Below are 13,943 nucleotides of genomic sequence, written 5' to 3'. Positions count from 1 at the left end.
AACAAAATCACTGAATTCAGGGAAGATATGGTAAAAGAGACGAAGGCTATAAAGGAAACACTGGGTGGACATAAGGTAGAAATTGAAAGTTTGAAAAAACAACTGGCAAAATTTATGGATATGAAAGACACAGCACAAGAGATGAAAGACACAGCACAAGAGATGAAAGACACAATTGAGACATACAACCGCAGATCTCAAGAGGCAGAAGAAAACACTAAGGAACTGGAGAACAGACACCTGAAATCTACACACAAAAGAACAGACAGGGAAAAGAATGGAAAAATATGAGCAATGTCTCAGGGAATTGAATGACAATATAAAGCGCATGAATGTATGTGTCATGGGTGTCCCAGAAGGAGAAGGGAAGGGCAAAGGGGCAGAAGCAATAATAGAGGAAATAAGCAACAAAAATTTCCCATCTCTTATGAAAGACATTACAGATCTGAGAAATGCAGCATACCCCAAACATAAAAGATCTGAATAGGCCTATGGCAAAACACTTAATAATCAGACTACCAAATGTCAAAGACAAAGAGAGAATCCTGAAAGCAGCAAGAGAGAAGCAATCCATCACATACAAAGGAAGCTGGATAAGACTATGTGCAGATTTCTCAGCAGAAACCATGGAGGCAAGAAGGAAGTGGTGTGATATATTTAAGATACTGAAAGAGAAAAACTGCTAACCAAGAATCCTATATCCGGCAAAACTGTTCTTCAAATATGAGGAAGACCTTTAAATATTCCCTGACAAACAGACAATGACAGAGTTTGTGAACAAGATACCTGTTCTACAGGAAATACTAAAGGGAGCACTACAGACAGATAGGAAAAGGCAGAAGTGAGATGTTTGGAACACAGTTTTGGGAGATGGTAGCACAGCAATGTAAGTACACTGAACAAAGATGACTGTGAGTATGATTGAAAAAGGAAAGTTAGGAGCATGTGGGACACCAGAAGGAAAGAGGAAAGATAAAGACTCAGACTGTATAACTCAGTGAAACCTAGAGTGCTCAAGAATTGTGATAAAATATACAGATATGTTCTTACATGAGGGAGAACAAATGAATGTCAACCTTGCAAGGTGTTAAAAATGGTGTGGTATTGGGATAAAAATACAATCAATGCAAACTAGAGATTATAGTTAACAGAAATATTGTATTATGCTTCCTTTAATGTAACAAAGGCAATATACCAAAGCTAAATGCCTATAAGAGGGGACATAAAGGAGGGGTATGGGACTCTTGGCATTGGTGATGTTGTCTGACTCTTATTCTATCTTTCCTTTTGTTGCTTTTTAGCTATCATTTTTTTTTCTTTCTTTTTCTTTTTCTTTTGTCTCTCTACCTTCTTTGACTCTTCCTCCTTCTTTGTGGAAGAATTGGAGATGTTCTTATATAGATAGTGATGATGGTGCTAAATACACAAATACATGATTATATAGGGAACCATTGATTGTTTACTTAGGGCAGAATATATGGTGGGTGAACAAAACCATCTTAAAAAAGAAAAAAACAGGTTAAAAAAATAATAATGTCCCACATAAATATTCATGGGATTCTTGAAGCTGAGAGCTGCTGGAGTAAAATAATATAATGAGACATTTCAGATTTGTGGTCTCCAACCTCAGTGTTTTCCAGGTTACATTTCTTTTTGTTCATCATCAGCTTCTTCTCAGTTTTCATTCAGAGGCTACATTACAAAATTTCATTTCTCTCCCCAAAACTCTGCTCAACTCCTCCTCTCTCACTCTTAACTTATAAACACTACATTCTCCTTGATAAAGAAGGTGCCTAGAACATAAAACAACATCTCCTTCCACTTTTGCCTCCAGGTATCTCGAGTGAATTCCCATCACCTGCCTCCTTTTGACATTTCTTCCCATCTTGGTGAAAGAGATTTCCTCTTGCCATTTAAAACTCTCCCTCCGTTGAACCTCCCTTGAATTCCAGTTTCTTCCTGGGGACTCTATCCCTCAAGTTTCTCAGAGAATAGAACTAACAGGAGACACACACACATACATGCACACATGCACAAAGACATTTATTGTAAAGAATTGACTCACATGATTGTGGGGAATGGCGAGTCTGAATTCTGTGGGGCAGTCCTGAGGCTGAAAATTCAGGAGAAAAGTGATATGAAGTCTTAAGTCTGATTTCCTTGGACCGGAGACTCAGGAAGAACTGGAAGTTACAGTCTTGAGACAAAAGTCCTTCTGATAACTCAGAAGGAATTCTCAGTTCTCATTCTTAAAAACTTTTGACTGATTTGATAAACCCACCCATATTATTGAGGGTAATCTCTTTTAAAGTCAATTAATTGTAAAAATTAATTTTATCTAAGAAATACCTCTGCAAGAAAACTACCCCAGTGTTTGACCAAACAACTGGACACTGTAGCCGGGCCAAGTTAACACATAAATTATCCATCATAGGGACTGTTTTCCTTCTCTCTCCCTCTTCTTCTCCTTCTTTCCCTTTCCCCATCTCTCTCCTTCTCATTCCTGGCTCTTTTCCTAAAACTTCATATAAATGTTTATATAAGTGCCTCTCCAATCTGAGCAAAAAAATGTTTCTGTGACCCTGTATTCCTCTCTCTCTCTACTGTCTTAATGTCAAGCTTCTTGAAAAATTCTCTGCTACTTGCTATCACTCCTTCTGTGTAGATTGAATTATGTACTCCAACAAAACACTTGTCCTTTTTTATAATGTTTATAACTTTTTTCATTTTGAACTTTTTTCTTTAATTATAGAAAAGTTACAAAAATAGTGCAGAGTTCCAGGATATCCTGACCCAGCTTCCCCTAATGTTAACACCTTACATAACTATGGTACATTTATCAAAATCAAGTAATTAACATTAAACTTCAGACTTTATTTGACTTTCACTCACTTTTTCACTAATATCCTTTTCTGTTTCTGGAACCTATCCGGGATCCCACATGTGTTTTGTCATTTCTTTTTAGTCTCATTCAATCTGCAGCAGTTTCTCAATCTTTTCTAGTTGTTCATGACCTCGACATTTTTGCAGAGTACTGTTCAGTTATTTTGCATGGCCCTCGATTTTAGCTTGTCTAGTCCTCATGTTTGCAATAAGATTATGAATTTTTTGCAAGCAGTACACAGAATTGATGTTGTATCCTCAGTGTATCAATCAAAAGGTTCATGATGTTGATGCATCTTAATACTAGCTAAGGTGGTGTCTGCCAGCTTCCTCCACTGAAAAGTTACTATCTTTCTCTTTGTAGTTAATAAATATCTAGATGGATATGCTTTGTGACTATGAAAATTCTATTAGTTCTCAAACTTTGCCAATTTATTATGACATCTGTAAGTGGATCTTATCTGTAACAGTTATTACAGATGTTTTTATCTAATGATTATTTTCTATTTCACTCTTTCCTTCTACAATTATTAATTGGAATTCTACTATAAGAGACAGCCTTCCTATCTCTCTCACTTATTTATCTGGTTATTTATTTATATTGGTATGGGTTAATGGTATGGCCTATTTTCATTCTTTATACCAATGCTCAAATTGTTCCAGGCTTGACTATTAGAGATCCTTCAGGTTGGCACCTGCATTATTTTTTTTACAAGTCCCCTTCTTTTTGAGAACTTCCCTAATTTCTGAAACACAAGATGTTCCAATCTATCTTGTATTTTCTCTACCCCAAGAAATTCGGAAGCCAAGATCTGGGCCCTATTTTTGCAATCTCTAACTCTGTGGTAGATTGAATAATATACCCCACCAAAAGGCATGTTCTTAATCTTAATCAGTGTTCCTGTGGGTGTTAACCTATTTGTAAATAGGACCCTTTGAGTATGTATTGTCACTTAAGGTGTGGGCTCATTTGTGAATAACATCTTCTATGGTCCTTCTTTGGTATGGACAAACTGGGTCAGGATGTGCTTTAATTCATGTTAGTGGAGGCCTTATAGAGAGAAGCCAGAAACCAGAGAAAACCACGGGGAGAAACCAGAAGGCATTGGAAACCTGAAGAGTAGACTGAGATTGTCATGTAATGGGAAACAGAGATATAAACCAAGGAACCCTAAGGATTGTGGCAAGCCAGCACTAGAATACTATAAGACTTCTGGAATAAAGCATGGCCTTGCTGACCTTGACTTTGAAATTCTAGCCCCCCAAACCATGAGCCAATAAATTCCTGTTGTTAAGTGAACCCATGTGAGGTATTTGACATAGAAGCTCTGGCAAACTAAGACCACTTCCTAATAAGCAATTTACTCCTCAAAATTCTGTGACCTGGATTTTGTTCCCTGACCTCCACTGGAACAGCTTTTGTAAAGTTCACCAAGGAATTTTGTATTTCCAAAGACAATAGATAATTTTCCATTCTTAACCTGACATGACTTCTGCAACATTTGATCCATTCAATTATTTTTCTTCTCAGTCTGAAAGTATCGGTTCTCTCTGGAACACCAGGAATCTTTGTGTTTTCCATCTTCATAGATAACAGTTCCTCTTGGCTTTCATTTGGCTTCATTTTCTTACTCCCACCTTGTTTTGCCTAGTAATCTGGTTCCAGAATACATGGAAGAGACTTGTTAATTCCATTTTGGCTTCCACCAGAAGCTGTCAACCAAAGCCTAGCATACCAATCCAACCACGGAGAGCTATAGAAAAGAATGCAGAAATTGATCCATGTTCTATAATCACTGGGGTGAAATTAAGTCTTCTATATGAGTAATTAAGATGTGCTACTTGTTTTGCTCTCCATTCATGGTTAGTAGTAGTAAAATGATGAGAAAATATGGTGCATTTGGGAACTCACACACAGCTTGTTTTGACTGGCATATAGATTCAATGTAAGGTAGAAGGAGGTGAAGTGGACAGGTAGAAAGCAGTCTAATAATGAGGAACCTTGTATGATATGCCAAGACAGTGGCTCTGTGCAATAAAATAAAAGAAGAAAACAATGTATGGAAATTGTATAAAGGCATATGGCAGACCATATATCCAGAGATTTTGAATCCGTCGGTCTGAGTCGAGATTCAGAGAAAAGTTCTCATGTAATTGTGAAGAAAACCACCAGTTGAGAACCATTATGCTTAGGAATTTGGACTTCAGGGGGAAACATTTACTACCTAGGATGATTGACATCTTAAAAAGTCATAATTACCAATGTCAACAGTGCCTTCAGCACCACTTAGTAATCTAGCCACATTTCTCCAGAAAACTTCTACTCTCAATCTACAAATTGCAGCCATCAGTTGTGGACTCTCTCATTTTCCCCCAAACAAATTCACAAACTATCTTGTGTGGATCCATCCTTTCATTTTTCCTCCCATAAATGTAGAGTAAGTGTCCATTCTCTCTCTAACACTTATCTCTCCACCTCTGTGTGGATCCTATTCACGCCTACTCTTCCAGAGACTTTCTTCTTTAGCAGTATCCTCTTATGCTCGATTCTTCAGTTTCACTCTCTTCTAGATCTTTCTAATCAGCATTTAAAGGTGCTAGTAACTCTAGGAATCTTTAAAAGCAAAACAGAAGTAAAATCCAATGGCCTAATAGCTCTTGCCAATTAGCATCCTTTCTTACCCATCCTTCATAGCCAAGTGGCTTAAATGGTAATCTGTCTCCTACCTCCCATTAACTCTAATCAATTCCATTCTTTCTGTCAGCCCACAACTAAAACTCCTCTTGCTGAGATCACAATGATCGATCTGTGACTAAACATGACAAATACTCCTCAGACTTTTCAATCATCTCAGCAGCATTCAAAACTACTGAGCATTCCTTCCTCTTTGAAAGAATCCCTTTTCCTGGCATTTATGATTCCACATTCTATTGGTTTCCCTCCTATTTCTTTAGTCCTTTCTTCTCAAATTCCTTTTTTGTTCCATCCTTCTCTTCTTAAACTCTTAACTGTTGCAATTCCCCATGGCTCCACTCTGGGCATTCCTTCTTCTCAATCTACATTCGTTAACTTGTTGATTTCTTCTGCTCTCAAAATTTTAACTACTATCTGAATACTAATGAATCTTGAATTCATGCCTTTTCTAGACCTCTCTTCCATGACCAGGCCTATACATCCAACTGACTCATTGACATATTTTCACATGGATGAGTCAAAGAATTTCAAACCTAGCTGATATTTTGTTCTTCTGTTCAATGTGTTGCTCTATCCACTTTGCTTCATAATCCAAATAACAGAATATTACCCTTAAAACACTTTCTTTACTAATTTATACCTATTCTACACCTAAATATATCTTAAATATATCTACTTCTCTGTAATACAACTGCCATCTTAGAGTCCAAAGCACCATCTTATCTAGACTGGACTACTAAACCATATAATCCCCACTTCCAATCTTGATTACCTCAAATCCACTATTTTCAAAGGCAGCCAAAGTAATTCTTGTAAATTGCAATAAAATCAAGTCATTTCCCTACTTAAAATCCAACGACTCTCTTCCATTAACTCATCTTTGACCTTGGAAAATATCCCTTCCCCTTCTAATTCTCATCCCCCAAAATGACTGTAGATCTCTATGGCCACTTGCAATTTTAATATTCTGTGACTCCTTGTATGATATGCCAAGACAGTGGCTCTATGCAATTAAAATAAAAGAAGAAAATAATGTATAGAAATTGTATTAAGGGATATGGCAGACCATATATCCAGAGATTTTGAATCAGTAGGTCTGAGCCGAGGTTCAGAGAAAAGCTCTCATGTAATTGTGGGAATTTGGACTTTAGGGAGAAACATTTACTATCTAGAATGATTGAAATTATATTGGGGAGAAATATATCAAGACAGGGTGCTGGTTACAGAGGGAGATGAATTGTTTTAGGCCAGGGGTCAACAAACCATGGCACAAGAGCCAAATCTGGCCTACCACCTATTTTTTGTATGGCCTGGGAACTAAAAATGGTTTTTATGTTTTTTACATTGTTAGAAAAAATCAAAGGAAGAATATTTTGTAACACCTGAAAATTATGTATAATTCAACTTTCAGTGTCCATAAACAAAGTTTTATTGTAACAACAACAACAACAACAAAAAAAAAAAAAAAAAAAAAAAAAAACCCTGGATGACTGCTTCCCACTCCACTGGGGACAAAAATCCAATATTTTTTATATGGCCTCCATCATCTTAACCTCACATCCCTCCCCAATCTCGTTATGCTTCATTCTCTCTCTTATTTGCTACACAAATGATACATGGGCCTTTTATCTGTTTCTAAAATATACCATGCTCTTTACCATCTTAGGATCTTCACATGAGCCACTCCTTCTTTCTGGAATGCTCCTCCCACCTTCTCTTTCTCACCACTGCCTCCTCAAACCCTGATTAATGCTGATTTCATGGTTAACTTCTACTCCTCCTTCAGAGCTCCTCCTTACATGTTACTACCTTTAAGAAGTTTGCTCTTGACCTCCCTCTCTATGTAAAGGCCTAATTATAATTCCTCATCATACTCTGCTTTTCCTTTATGTTACTTATTATAACTTGTTGCAAAACATTTATTTCTGTGGTTATTTTTTAAATAGTTCTTTCTTTTTTTAGACTGCATCTCTATGAAGCAGAAAACCATCTCTTTTGTTTTTAACATATCTCCAGAGTTTATAACAATTCTTGTCATATAGTAATGAATGATAATTATCAGAGAAGTATTCATAGGTTTTAAGCAAATTGACAGAGTCAGACACATTTAGAGATATCCAAGTAGTGTCATCAGGAGAAATGGAATAGAAAGAAATAACTCTCAAAGTAAGGAAGGATTTTAAGAAGCTATGTAACAATTTGACCAAGATATAAAGAGACTCTGACCCAGGGAAGTCCACATGGAAATGGGGAAAAAGTAACAGATTTTAGAGATAGTTAGGAGATCTTGTAGATGGGGCTTGGTGAACAATTCAATGTGGTTATTTAAGTATTGGAGCAATCCAGAATGACTCCCAAGTATATGGTATGGGAAACAGGATGGTGATATTATTAATAATAATATTAATAGGAGAGCATTTTAAGAGAAGTTGATGAGGTTAGTTTGGACACATTGAGTCACACCATGGGACATCTAAGAGATGTCTAGTTGGTGTTTAGATACATGTCAGGATAGATTAGAAGTTATTAATATATGGGCCTCTGTGGAAGCCAAAAGGAAAGAATGCAATCTTTTTTTTTTTTTTTATGTTCAGGCCTATTTATAAATGTTTGAGGAGAAATCACGTGGTTTTGGCCTTAGCCATGGGCTCTGTCTCCTGCTCATACCCTATCTCTACATAGGCTCGTTTTCTCCGCAAAGGTCCTTTCAAAGGTGTTTTGCTTTTGTGTCTGGCATCCAGGGCCTTTTCTTCGTCCTCACTGGATGATCTCTGATCCTGATCTTCATTACTGCTGATATCCAATTTATTCATGTCCTCAAAGTCACTTATGTCACTCTCATCCACTTCATCATCTTCCACAAATTCTCTTGTTCCCACATCTTCTTCTTCTTCTTCATTGTTGTCTTTTTCCTCAGCATCTGAAGAGCCACTCTCTGCCTCCTGCTGTTCCAGGGCCTTGTCGAACGCATGAACAGGGAAGTTGTAGATGTCGCCATATGTATCTTGTTTCAGTCTTTCTAGTAATTCCTTTTCAATGTTGTTGTCCAGCTGAGCAGCTATCAATGCCTTTTCCTCGCTCCTTTTTTCCCTCTGTTCTACCTTCTTACTCAAAGGAACAAGTTTTCTCTGTCTCTTTAGCGTAAGTTTTCGAATTCGAATTAGCTACCGGGTAATCCTGGTGAATCTCTGTTTACATTTATTTCAAATAAAATGGGGCCAGTAAATTAGAATTTCATCTATTTGCTCCAGTGCTTTCTCACAGTTTTTACTGAGCCGGACCCATTCCCAGAGATGCCCATGAAAAGCTGCTTGTTCTATAAGCTTCATATACAAGTAGCACTGTCCTTTTTCTTCTTTGATGGTGGCATATTGATTGTTTGCCAGGGGACAGGACGATCGATTGCATAATCCAGTTAGACTGTATTCATTTCTGCAAAGGCTCTGAGTCTTGGTTCTTATTTTGAAGGAACAAAATTGCTTGTTTCCTAGTGTATCCCAGATAATGTCATCTGACTGCATGGTATCAGTGGTTCAGCGTGCAGCGCCAGGCTGGATCCAGGCAAGACTACAATCTTTAATAGAGAAAGAAGAGTGTTTAAGAATGGTAAAAAATATATATATAGATACAATATATCTACTATACATATGTATATAACCTCCACTCTTTTTTTAAAACCCACTAAAAGAACTTTTAAAAGTTAGAAGCACCCTATGACAAGAATAAGAGGACAGAAGACAACAAGAGAGAAGAGATGCCAACAATTTTTGAGAATATATATAGGCATAAGAATGACATAAAACACTGAAAGTCAAATTTTCTAATTAGGTGCAAGCCAATCCAATGCAAGCCAATCCAAATGCTTAAGAATTTTATGCAGAAGGCACAGATGAAGGTAGGACTGGAAACCAGAGGATTAGCTGAAGTTCTAAGGTTCCAGCCTCATAACTAGGTAACTATCTCTTCTCAACCTGGGCAAAGAACTCTGAGCCAGAGACCCTATGGGTTAGGGGACAACAGGCCTGACAGAATGCAAATTTAAGGGATCAAGGTGAACTAATGGGAAATTTACAGATTTAAATGAAACCACTAGCTGCCTTCTCTAGCTCAACATCCAGAACACTTGCAGTCATATATAAACACACACGTTTAGAAACTATATGACCCCAGAAAAAATATCTATACATAATCAGATTTGAGGATCCATAGTGAAATGGCCTAGTCCTCACATGATCAACTTAGACTGCAGCCCAATAATCAATAAACCCTGCTCAAATAAACAGTACCCATTCATTCTAATATTTATGCACAGCCAACTGTCAGCAAGGACTTGAGGAGAGTCTGCAGCATGAAAGACAGAATCAACAATATGATAGAGAAGTAAAGATTTAAAAGTCATGTCACTAACATACTTAAATAGATAAGAGAATATATTGCATCTATAAAACACAGGATGCTATAAAAAGGAAAATTCATAGGGTAAGGAAGATTTATAGAAATTAAATAAGATAGCTAAAATTAAAATTGTAATAGAAGAATTGGAGATGGAGCCAAGGAGTAAATTAAAAGACAGAAATATATAAACTAGGAGGAAAAAGATGATCAGATAATTAATCGAGGAAGTCTGATAACTGACTGAAACAAGCTCTAAAAAGTGAGAACAAAGAAAAATGAGGAGAAGAAAAATATTTTTTAAAATACCAGAAAACTTTTCACATTAGAAATATATAATATCTAGGCTGAAAATGCCCACCAGTTAACACAAAACAGAATTTTATAAAGACCCACAAAGCAGATGATCATGAAAATTTAGAACACCAAAGATAGAGATGAGATTGTAAAAGCTTATAGAGATTAAAACAGCTAATAAAAAAATGAATAGAGTTAGAATGACATTGGACTCTTCTCAATAGCAGCAATAGAATCTAGAAAATAATGGAGCAATGCCTCAAAATTCCAAAGAAAATTTATTTTCAACCAAGAAGTTTTACATCCAGCCAAACCACCTTAAGTATAAAACAGAATAAAGATATTTTCAGATAAGTGTGGATTCAAAATGTTTATCTACTTTGAACTCATTTTCAGGAGGCTACTGGAAGATATACACTACCAAAATATGGGAATAAATTTAAAAAGAATGAAAATATAATTCAAAAAAAGAAGAGATCTAACAGGATAGACAATAGGATTTCCAAGGATAGAAACAAAACAAGACCCTAGATATGTTTTTTACCAAATTAAAAAAATCAAAAATTATTAGGCATAACAAATAAATTCAAGGCTTCTATTTACTTTATCCCTATACTTATTTTAACTCTCATCAGACTTACAGATACCCATTAAGAAAATAATATCAACCCTAAAAATTTTGGATTATCTTTGCAAGGTAATTTTGGGGTTCTCAATGTGGTAGAAACAATTCTAAATTGACTCTAAGATCTCCCACTGGTGTATAAACCCATGAGTATGAGCAAGACTTATGAATATGATGGAATTTGATTCCCATAGTTAGGTTTCATTATATGGCAAAGGTGAAGTGATTTTTTAGATGTCATTAAGGTCCCTAATCAGTTGATGCTGTTAATCCAAAGGGAAATTTTCCTGGATGGGTATTATATAATCAAGAGAGTCCTTTAAAAGAGGAAACAGGCCTTTCCCAAATGAGAGACTAAAGCAAGAGCTATATATTCTCACTGGCTATAAAGAAGAAAACAACCACATTGTGGACTCTCCATGAAGGGAACCGCATAGCTAAGCCTGAGGGTGGCCTCATAAAAATATGGGTACTTCAGCCCTGTAACCACAAGGAACTGAATTCTTTCAACAGCCAATGAGCTTAGAAGATGATCCTGAACCTCACATGAGATCACAGCCTCAGACAACTGCTGAGACCCTGAGCAGAAAACTCAGGTGGACTCTTGACCCACAAAAATTGTGAGATAATAAATGTGTTGTTTTAAGCCACTAAGTTTGTGGTGATTTGTTACTTAGCAATAAAAAAAAGAAAAAACAAAAAAACAAAAAAAACGGTTCACCATCATAACTGACTGAGTTTCTTTAACAACCACGGATTTTAACTACATTAAGATCCAGGAGTGAAGGCATTCAACATAAATCTTCTTTCCAGTTTTCTTCTTGAGCCTCTTCTCATAGTTTCTGTGTCTCAGAGAATAAAATTTTAAAAATTCATATCTTTATATGGGGCCATACCACTTGATTGGTTCAGTTAATCAAGTGTTTCATTATGTTCTGAATTCCTTTCATTTTTTTTCATTAAAATAATATTTTCCCATTTTTTATTTAGTAAAATAATAACTGGCTGAATTTTGGGTAGCTCTCTGCCTTGTCATCATCATATGAACAACCATAGAGGAAGAATTTAAAGTTATAAGATAGGACAATATAATAAATGGTGTCAAACCCAAAGAAGATCAGAGGGGATAGGATTCAGACTACAGGTGGAAGGATTGGCACTGCACTGAACAATGGATGTGATTTCAAGTAAGATGACAGTGAGTGAAGTATGGACTAAGATGCAGTGAACTGAATCTTGGAAGGAATCCACTGCAAAGTTAAAAGGATCCCTGCTCAAAGATCTGTATATTCCCTTTGAAGTTAAAGTTCAACTCATTTACTCAGTATAAGTTTAATGAAAATATCATGATATTAAAGGAAATTATAAATATCTTTCATGGAACATGATAGAAAGCACTGATTAGAGATACATAGAAATAATGATAGCAGAGAGTAGTAAAATCTCAGGGTATATTGTGTATGTTATATTATTGTTTATCATCTATCCATGCAAGGAGTTTACTTTCCTGAACCATAAGGTTTGACTTAGCCTGGTGACTTGCTTTGATCAATGGAATGTGTGCAGAAGTAGCAGTGTGTCAGTTTTGATCTTAAGTCATACAAACATTACAGATTTCTACTGACAATGTCTCTGGGAGCTTCTATCCTCAACCAAAAGAGAATGTGCCTCATGTAGTTGCTGCCCCTTTGCCTTACTTCAGAAGGAGAAAAGAGAGAAGAACCACTGCCTTTGGTCAAGCCCAGTCAACTTACAGATATTTTCAAGTTGACTAATGCAAATATGAACCATGAACTTGCAGTAGCTTCCTAGAGACTGTTTGAATGTTATCTAACAATGATCAAAAATTCAGTAGACTACAAGTAGAAAGGTGAAAGATTAAATTGATCCAGGGGCGAAGTTTTGCCAGAATGAAGCTGAAAGCAAAAAAAGAAATTGAGGGTGTGCCAGTTCAATGTATTATTTCCCTTCAAACACCATCATCTTTGATGCAATCTTGTGTGGGCAGACATATTAGTGTAAATTAGATTTTGGAATCCTTTGAGTGTTTCCATGGAGATGCACCCCACTCAACTGTGGGTGATGACTCTGATTGGATAATTTCCATGGAGGTGTTACCCCACCCATTCAGGGTGGGTCTAAATTAAATCACTGGAGCCATATAAATGGGCTGACAAACAGAAGGAACTCAGTGCAGCTGTGAGTGACACTTTGAAGTGCAACTGAGAGTGACATTTTGAAGAGGAGCTACAGCCAAGAGGGACACTTTGAAGAATGCACAGGAGCAAAGAGAGGTGCCTCATCTTACAGAGACATTTTGGAGATGGCTTTTGAAAGCAGATTTTCAAAAGCTAAGAGAGGACGAACGCTCCAAGAGCAACTGAGAGTGACATTTTGAAGAGAAGGTAAAGCCTAGAGAGGAACATCCTGGGAGAAAGCCATTTTGAAACCAGAACTTTGGAGCAGACACCAGCCACATTTCTTCCCAGCTCACAGAGGGTTTCTGGACACCACTGGCCATCCTCCAGTGAAGATACCCCATTATTGATGACTTATCATGGACACTTTATGGCCTTAAGACTGTAAGTTTGTAACCAAATAAACCTCCTTTATAAAAGCAGATCCATTTCTGGTGTTTTGCATTCTGGCAGCATTAGCAAACTGGAAGAGATTTTAGTACCAGGAGTGGGGTGCTGCTGTGTTTGCAAATACCAAACATATTGGAACAGCTTTTTAAATGGATAAGGGGAAGGTTCTGGAACAATTGTGAGGAGCTTGATAGAAAAGGCCTAAACTGCTTTGAAGAGACTGTGGAAATATGGACTCTAAAGATACTTCTGATGGGGCTTTGAGGCCATGATGAATGTGTTGCTGCAAACTGGAAGGGGGGCAACCCTTGTTTTAAAGTGGCAGATAATTCGGTGAGATTGAGTCCTGGTGTTGGATGGAAGGCAGAATTTGAAAGTGATGACCTGGAATATTTAGCTGATGAGATCTCCAAGCAAAATATAGAAGAAATAGCCTGGATTTTACTTGCAGCTTATAGTAAAA

General features: G+C 36.8%; 1 pseudogene; it reads right to left on the bottom strand.

Moving 5' to 3' along the window:
• Nucleotides 1–8,198: 8,198 nt before the first annotated feature.
• LOC119543482 lies at nt 8,199–9,099 on the bottom strand (annotated as a pseudogene).
• Between the last annotated feature and the right edge of the window lie 4,844 nt (nt 9,100–13,943).

Source organism: Choloepus didactylus, chromosome 8 (genome assembly GCF_015220235.1).
Source record: "Choloepus didactylus isolate mChoDid1 chromosome 8, mChoDid1.pri, whole genome shotgun sequence".
NCBI lineage: Eukaryota > Metazoa > Chordata > Mammalia > Pilosa > Megalonychidae > Choloepus > Choloepus didactylus.
The sequence above is the reverse complement of the archived record's forward strand: the minus strand, read 5'-3'. Positions and strand labels throughout refer to the sequence as shown.